We start from the raw sequence: 8,240 nt of genomic DNA, 5'->3' as shown, positions 1-8,240 counted from the left end.
TACATGTTTTACTAGTTTCGTTTGGCATTCGCGCACCTCACAACTATTATGAGGAGCGTTGCCACATTTGGAAGCTGTGTACCTACCCGTCATTTGTTGTTGCATCAGCATTTTTGATCAGGGGAATTAATTTTGCTTAGCTAAAAATATAAAAAGAAATGACATTAAATTAAGACATTTAATTGTGCAAGTCTGTTTTGGCACACCTGTTTAACTTTGCCAATTGGCGGCATGTACATGGTACACCGATTCTATGAGCCTGCTGTTGTTTTATTAGCCTTTTTTGCGATCACATGTACCCAACTACCATTCCTGTCCATATTTTTCTAGGGTGTGATGTCTTATTACATTTTTTTTTAAATGTATACTCGTGTCCAAAATGTGCAGCGGAGAAAAAAGGATGTGGTAGTGTAAAAAAAACATGCCACTGCTATAACTGTGGGAGCTGCTAGCATTAGTAGTAGCACCACTGATACTGCTGTCACCAGATGTTCCGGCCAGGTGCTGGCTGGCAAATTTTAGCTTGGGGGGAAAGCACAGAGCAGTGGACCATGAATAGCAGCCCATCTTTAACCCCTTTACAACCCAAGGTGGTTTGCACGTTAATGACCAGGCCAATTTTTACAATTCTGACCACTGTCACTTTATCAGGTAATTACTCTGGAACGCTTCAACAGATCCCCCTGATTCTGAGAACGTTTTTTTCGTGACATATTTTACTTCATGTTAGTGGTAAAATTTCTTCGATATCACTTGCGTTTATTTGTGACAAAAAAGGAAATTTGGCGAAAATGTTGAAAATTTTGCAATTTTCAAAATTTGAATTTTTATGCCCTTAAATCAGAGAGATATGTCACACAAAAGAGTTAATAAATAACATTTCCCACATGTCTACTTTACATCAGCACAATTTTGGAACCAAAATATTTTTTTTATAAGGGTTAAAAGTTAACCAGCGATTTCTCATTTTTCCAACAAAATTTACAAAACCATTTTTTAGGGACCACATCACATTTGAAGTCACTTTGAGGGGTCTTTATGACAGAAAATACCCAAAAGTGACAACATTCTAAAAATTGCACCCCTCAAGGTGCTCAAAACCACATTCAATAACTTTATTAACCCTTCAGGTGCTTCACAGGAATTTTTGGAATGTGGAAGAAAAAAATTAACATTTAACTTTTTACACAAAAATGTTACTTTAGACCCAATTTTTTTTTATTTTCACAGGGGTAATAGGAAAAAATGGACCCCAAAAATGTTTGTGCAATTTCCCCTGGGCACGCAGTTACCCCATATGTGGGGAAAAAACACTGTTTGGGCGCACGGCAGGGTTCGGAAGGGAAGGAGCGCCATTTGACTTTTTGAATGTAAAATTTGCTTGAATAATTAGGGGACGCCATGTTGCATTTGGGGAGCCCCTGATGTGCCTAAACAGTGGAAACCCCCGACAAGTGTCACCATTTTGGAAACTAGACCCCTCAGGGAACTTATCTAGATGTGTGGTGAGCACCTTGAACCCCCAGGTGCTTCACAGAAGTTAATAACATTGAGCCGTAAAAATAAAATTTTCACATTTTTCCCACAAAAATGTTTTTCAGCCCCCAATTTTGCATTTTCATAAGGGTAACTGGAGAAATTGCACCATGCAGTTTGTTGTGCAATTTCTCCTGAGTAAGCAGATACCCCAGGGTTTGGAAGGGAAGGAGCACCATTTGACCTTTTGAATGTAAAATTTGCTTGAATAATTAGCGGATGTGCCCCTGATGTGCCTAAACAGTGGAAACCCCCCACAAGTGACACCATTTTGGAAACTAGACCGCTCAGGGAACTTATCTAGAAGTGTAGTGAGCACCCTGAACCCCAAGTCCTTTACAGAAGTTTATAACATGGAGCCGTGAAAATAAAAAAATCAAACTTTTTCAACAAAAATTATGTTTCAGCCCCAATTTTTTTATTTTCACAAGGGTAAGAGGAGAAAATGGACCCCAAAAACTTTTGTGCAATTTTTCCTGAGTACGCCAATACCCCATCTGTGGGGAAAATACAGTGTTTGGGCGCACGGCAGAGTTCAGAAGGGAAGGAGCACTGTGTGACTTTTTGAACGCAAAATCGGCTGGAATCGAGAGCAGACACCATGTCGTTGTAACATACCTGGTGGCGTCCTTACATAGTGGTCCATCTCCCACTGTGCAAGAGCGTGCACTTGATGTCCAAGCCAGAATGTCTCTTTGGCTTCCCTCCATGCTGTCTGTTTGCTTCTGTTTCTGCTGCTTAAGGGCGGCGGCGCCCGATCACTTCCTGCTTTTTGTACCTGCTGCAGGCACACCCCTTGCGCGTCCTCAGCCTATTGCTGTCTGTCACCTGGTATTTAAACCAGCTGCTCCAATTAACCCATGCCTGAGCATTGTGTTTCATTCAGTGTGCTCTTTCACTCTGAATGTGCCAGGTCCCCTTCTGTGTTTGCTTGCCTGCCCTTCCTGGAGGCTGTATTTCCAGGCCTGTCTGAACACGTTCCTTGCCTGTTCGTTCCACCTTCTAGGGGCCGCATACCTAGACCCGCTCCTGTATCTTGACTGTCCTGTCTGAACACCTCCTAGCCTGTTCCTCCCGCCTTCTAGGGGCTGCATACCTAGACCCGCTCCTGTATTGTGCTACTGTGTCTGTTCTTGTCTGTATTCTCTTCTAGCCTGTTTCCTGTGTTTCTCTATGTCCGTACCTTTCCTTTTACTGAAGAGTCTGAACTCGTACCTAACTCCTGCTCGTTGTCACTGTACTTCCGTTTGTGAGTTAGTGGTCCCCTCGCTACTTCACTGTAAGTACCCTGTGGGTATCTGGTTCTGCCTTTCCCTTCCTGCCTGTTCGGTGTGTACAGAGCCCTGTCCCCCCTGCTCTGCCTTGCTCACCGCTCCTGCGGTTCTAGCCTGCTCTGCCTTGCTCACCGCTCCGGCGGTTCTAGCCTGCTCTGCCTTGCTCACCGCTCCGGCGGTTCTAGCCTGCTCTGCCTTGCTCACCGCTCCGGCGGTTCTAGCCTGCTCTGCCTTGCTCACCGCTTCGGCGGTTCTAGCCTGCTCTGCCTTGCTCACCGCTCCGGCGGTTCTAGCCTGCTCTGCCTTGCTCACCGCTCCGGCGGTTCTAGCCTGCTCTGCCTTGCTCACCGCTCCGGCGGTTCTAGCCTGCTCTGCCTTGCTCACCGCTCCGGCGGTTCTAGCCTGCTCTGCCTTGCTCACCGCTCCGGCGGTTCTAGCCTGCTCTGCCTTGCTCACCGCTCCGGCGGTTCTAGCCTGCTCTGCCTTGCTCACCGCTCCGGCGGTTCTAGCCTGCTCTGCCTTGCTCACCGCTCCGGCGGTTCTAGCCTGCTCTGCCTTGCTCACCGCTCCGGCGGTTCTAGCCTGCTCTGCCTTGCTCACCGCTCCGGCGGTTCTAGCCTGCTCTGCCTTGCTCACCGCTCCGGCGGTTCTAGCCTGCTCTGCCTTGCTCACCGCTCCGGCGGTTCTAGCCTGCTCTGCCTTGCTCACCGCTCCGGCGGTTCTAGCCTGCTCTGCCTTGCTCACCGCTCCGGCGGTTCTAGCCTGCTCTGCCTTGCTCACCGCTCCGGCGGTTCTAGCCTGCTCTGCCTTGCTCACCGCTCCGGCGGTTCTAGCCTGCTCTGCCTTGCTCACCGCTCCGGCGGTTCTAGCCTGCTCTGCCTTGCTCACCGCTCCGGCGGTTCTAGCCTGCTCTGCCTTTGCTCACCGCTCTGGCGGTTCTGGCCTGCTCTGACCCTTTGCTCACTGCTCCGGCAGTCTTGCTCCGCTCTGACCCTTTGCTCACTGCTCCGGCAGTCTTGCTCCGCTCTGACCCTTTGCTCACTGCTCTGGCAGTCTTGCTCCGCTCTGACCCTTTGCTCACTGCTCTGGCAGTCTTGCTCCGCTCTGACCCTTTGCTCACTGCTCTGGCAGTCTTGCTCCGCTCTGACCCTTTGCTCACTGCTCTGGCAGTCTTGCTCCGCTCTGACCCTTTGCTCACTGCTCTGGCAGTCTTGCTCCGCTCTGACCCTTTGCTCACTGCTCCGGCAGTCTCGCTCCGCTCTGACCCTTTGCTCACCGCTCCAGGTGGCCTCGCTCCGCTCTGACTACTCTTGCTCACCGCTCCGGGCGGCCTCGTCCTGCTCTGCTCTTGCTCACCGCTCCGGGCGGCCTCGTCCTGCTCTGCTCTTGCTCACCGCTCCGGGCGGCCTCGTCCTGCTCTGCTCTTGCTCACCGCTCCGGGCGGCCTCGTCCTGCTCTGCTCTTGCTCACCGCTCCGGGCGGCCTCGTCCTGCTCTGCTCTTGCTCACCGCTCCGGGCGGCCTTACTCTGCTGTGTTTGTCCGCCACATCTGTGGTTCTGTTCCTGAGTCCCAGTGTGTACTGGGTCCTATCCCGCCTGTGTTCCTACCTGCTAGTGCCTCCCTGTCTGCACTCTAGCCGTGCTTGCCTGTACCCGCCTGCCTGTATACCAGTCGTGCCTGCCTATACCCACCAGTCTGTGTGCCAGCCTAACCTGTCTGTTCCTGTATTCCCCTGTGTGGGTCAACAGCCATGTCCGGGGTCTGTCCTGTAGTAGCACCTGGTCCCTCTGCTCGGTTCCTCCTTGGTGCACTGGCGTCGTATGCAGTCGTGCGACCCTGGTCGGATCGGGTGAATACCTAGTTACGCCCCTCCAGGCATTCACTCTCCGGCACGGTCCAGTGGAATCACACGCACACGTCGCTCAGCTCGGGCGTGTGCATTACAGTCGTGTTTGGAGAGCCCCTGATGTACCTAAATAGTGTAAACCCCCCCACAAGTGACCTCATTTTGGAAACTACACCCCTCAAGGATTTTATCAAGGGGTATAATGAACATTTTGAACCCAGAGGTACGACACAGAATTTGATAACATTAGGTCATCATATTGAATAAGTTGTCATTAGTCTTGAGCGCAAGTGCTCGCTACTTGAGTTTGCATCGGGTACTCAGGTATGCACCATGTATCACGGGTGCTCAAGTAAAATGCTCGAGTCCCCGCCCGCATGTTTCACAATTATTAGACACCCAAAAAAAAATATGTGGGATCGCTTGTGCATGGCAGGCAATCCCCACAAGGTTTTTTTGGCCGTGAAGCATATGGGGCGGAGACTCGAGCACCCACGATAGTCAATGCATACCCGAGCACCCGATGCAAACTCAAGTAGCGAGCACTTGTGCTCAACACTAGTCGCCATATCATATTTTTTTTTTTTTTCTTTTTTACTTTTGAAAAAAATCCCAACCCCAACCCCAACCCTAGCCCTAGCACAACCCTAACCCGAGAGTTTATTTTTTACGCCGTTCCTCGTGTGGTATAAGTGATTAGATGACTTTATTCTTTGGGTTGGTGCAACTACAGAAATACCAGCATCATATTGGATTTTTATGATTGACAGCTGTCACACACTAAAAGTTTTTGCATCACCATATTTTGAGAGCTATAATTTTTCCATATTTTGGCCGACAGAGTCATGTGACAGTCATGTGCCATTTTCAGGCACGTGACATTTTTTGATCACTTTGTATTCTGATTTTTGGGAGGCAGAATAAAAAAAAAAATTCCTGAATTGTTGGTTTTTGTTTAATTTTTTTATTCTGCTCCACGTGTGGTAAAATTGATAAGGTAGCCTTATTTTTCAGGTCAGTACGTTTACATCGGTACCACATTTATATAGTTTTTCTATGTTTTGGCGCTTTTACATAATAAAAGCAATTTTATAGAAAAAAATATTTTTTTGCATCACTTTATTCTGCGAACTATAACTTTTTTATTTTTCGGCTGATGGAGCTGTATGCTGGCTTTTTGCACGACGAGATGACGTTTTCAGCGGTAACATTTTTATTTATATTTGTCTTCTTGATCGCGTGTTATTCCATTTTTTGTTTGGCGGTATGATGATAAAGCATTGTTTTTTTTGTTTTTTTTTACCGTGTTCACTGAAGGGGTTAACTAGTGGGACAGATTTATAGGTCAGGACGTTACGGATGTGGCGATACCAAATATGTGCACTTTTATTGTTTTTTTTTTTTTTCATGATAATATTTATTGATGGGTACATTATATTTTTATTTTTGGTGGATTATTATTATTTTTTTTTTTAAATATTTTTACAATTTGTTTTTTTACTTTAATACTTTGTCCCACTATAGGACTTTCACTTTTTTTTATTCTGATCGCTTGCATAGCACAGGAATGGAGCACCATACCTGTGCTATGCAGGCTGTCAGCGCTGCACAGGGAGAAGATAGTTTGGTCATGCACTGCGCATGACTAAAAAAATCTTCCTGCTGTCTGGTGACCCGGATGTTGTCATGACGACATCGGGTTGTCATGGCAACATCCGGGAAGCCGCAGCAGACAGCGCTGGAGGCCGTTAGAGGAGGTGAGTATTGCAATCATCTCCCCTGAGCCACCGGGGTTTAATGTTCCGGGAGCGGTGCGGGACCGCTCCCTGCAGATAGCACCGGTTGTCAGCTGTAACAATCAGCTGACACCCGGCGGCGATCGCACCCGCACAGCCTGTGTGCGCGTGCAATCGCAATGATGTATTAATACGGGTCAGGCTCTTAAAGCCCAGGGCACAGACGCGTATTAATACGTCTTGGGCTTTAAAGGGGTTTACATGTTTACTTCTGGCTGCTTCATTCACAGGACCATATTGTCTGTCTGAGTGCAGCCCATGTAAAAACTATCGGCACTCGGGCTAGTTCAGATGAGCATTTGTAGTGGTCAGACATAATACACATTATGCTTACATATAAGTATCTTTAAGTAAGGCAGATACATTTTTAGAGTTATAGTAAAGCAAGGTACGCTGTACTTTTCCTCACCCTAAAGAAAAAAATATACCTTCGGAGTAGTGATGAGTGAGCACTGAAACACTCGAGTCAAGCAAATCGTAATACTCGGATGCTTGACCTGAGTAACGAGCCCAATGTAGGCCAATGGGAAACTCAAGCATTTTTCGAGCTGCCCACCTGGAGGTCTGGACGTTTCCAAATCGATGGAAACCGTGCTCAATTGATATGGGAACAGCATGGAGAAGACCCCTTGAAGAATCTCTGACTCCCAGGTCACTGCTGTGAACAATGTGGTCAGAGTATTATGACACTTTTACGGACTGACAATAAAACATACAAAAACAAAGCCAAAATGGATTTTCCTGGAAAAAAACATCAAGGAACATCTTGGGCTATGTTCACACATAGTGTTTTTGATGCTTTTTTTCCCACTTTTGCATTGCTTTCAATGGTGAAAAATACATTCAACGGTAAATGTAATTTTAACATTTTACTACCTTACCTGGCCATGTGGTGTGTGAGATATGATCAAACACATCTTGTTTCATTTATGAAGGAGGGACTGTGAAAGTCACTAAGCCTATTTTTACAAGGCCATCAGCCGGCCCTTACTATTGTTAGAGGGCCAGCAGTCGTCCCTCACTATTGTTAGAGGGGAATCAGCCGGCTATGCTTTGTTGTTCCCATTATGAAGAAGTGGGTCACCTATACTGTTATTGTGTATGCAGTAATTGCAAGGGCTGCCAAAAATTAGGACGCACTACAATACCCCTTTGAAGAGACATAGAGGAGGTTCTCATTAAAAAAATTATCATTGTTAAGAAGTGGGTCTCCTATACTGGTAATGCCCATGCACTATGGATATCTGTAACAGCAGCAGACAGAACATTCAATGGACCCTATTCTGCTCTATACACTCTCCACAAACTCTGCCTGCCTAACTCCTGCTATTACCAGGGATAATATATGCAGCTTGATTAGTGCATTAGTCCTTAGAAGGACTGTTGGTTCAGATGTGTATATATTGCTGTGGAATACCAAATACCTCACTAATAAACCGCCAATTCTCTCACTAGCTCAGCATCAACTCTCCCTATATTGCCTGTCTGAAGGGTACACTGTGACGAGCATAGGGACACTGGGTCTGATATAGACCCGATGGCGCTATGCGGCCAGCCAATCACTGTAATGCCACAACCAGCATGGCTATGCCATTACAGTGAATGGCAGGCAATTCTCGCATGTTTATTCGCTGTCTAAACAGCGCCAAACATACGGGCCGGGGACTGGAGCAGTAACGAGCAGTAGCCAGCACGCACGTTCATCACTACTCTGGAGTAATGGTGGTCACACATAAGCATAGGTCTTCTAGACAGTTACCAATACCTATGAATATGTTTTTGTGTTT

This window comes from Phyllobates terribilis, unplaced genomic scaffold (genome assembly GCF_046119375.1).
Source record: "Phyllobates terribilis strain yellow unplaced genomic scaffold, ASM4611937v1 Scaffold_2__4_contigs__length_985480577, whole genome shotgun sequence".
Classification (NCBI taxonomy): Eukaryota; Metazoa; Chordata; class Amphibia; order Anura; family Dendrobatidae; genus Phyllobates; species Phyllobates terribilis.
Note: the sequence above shows the minus strand (reverse complement) of the source record.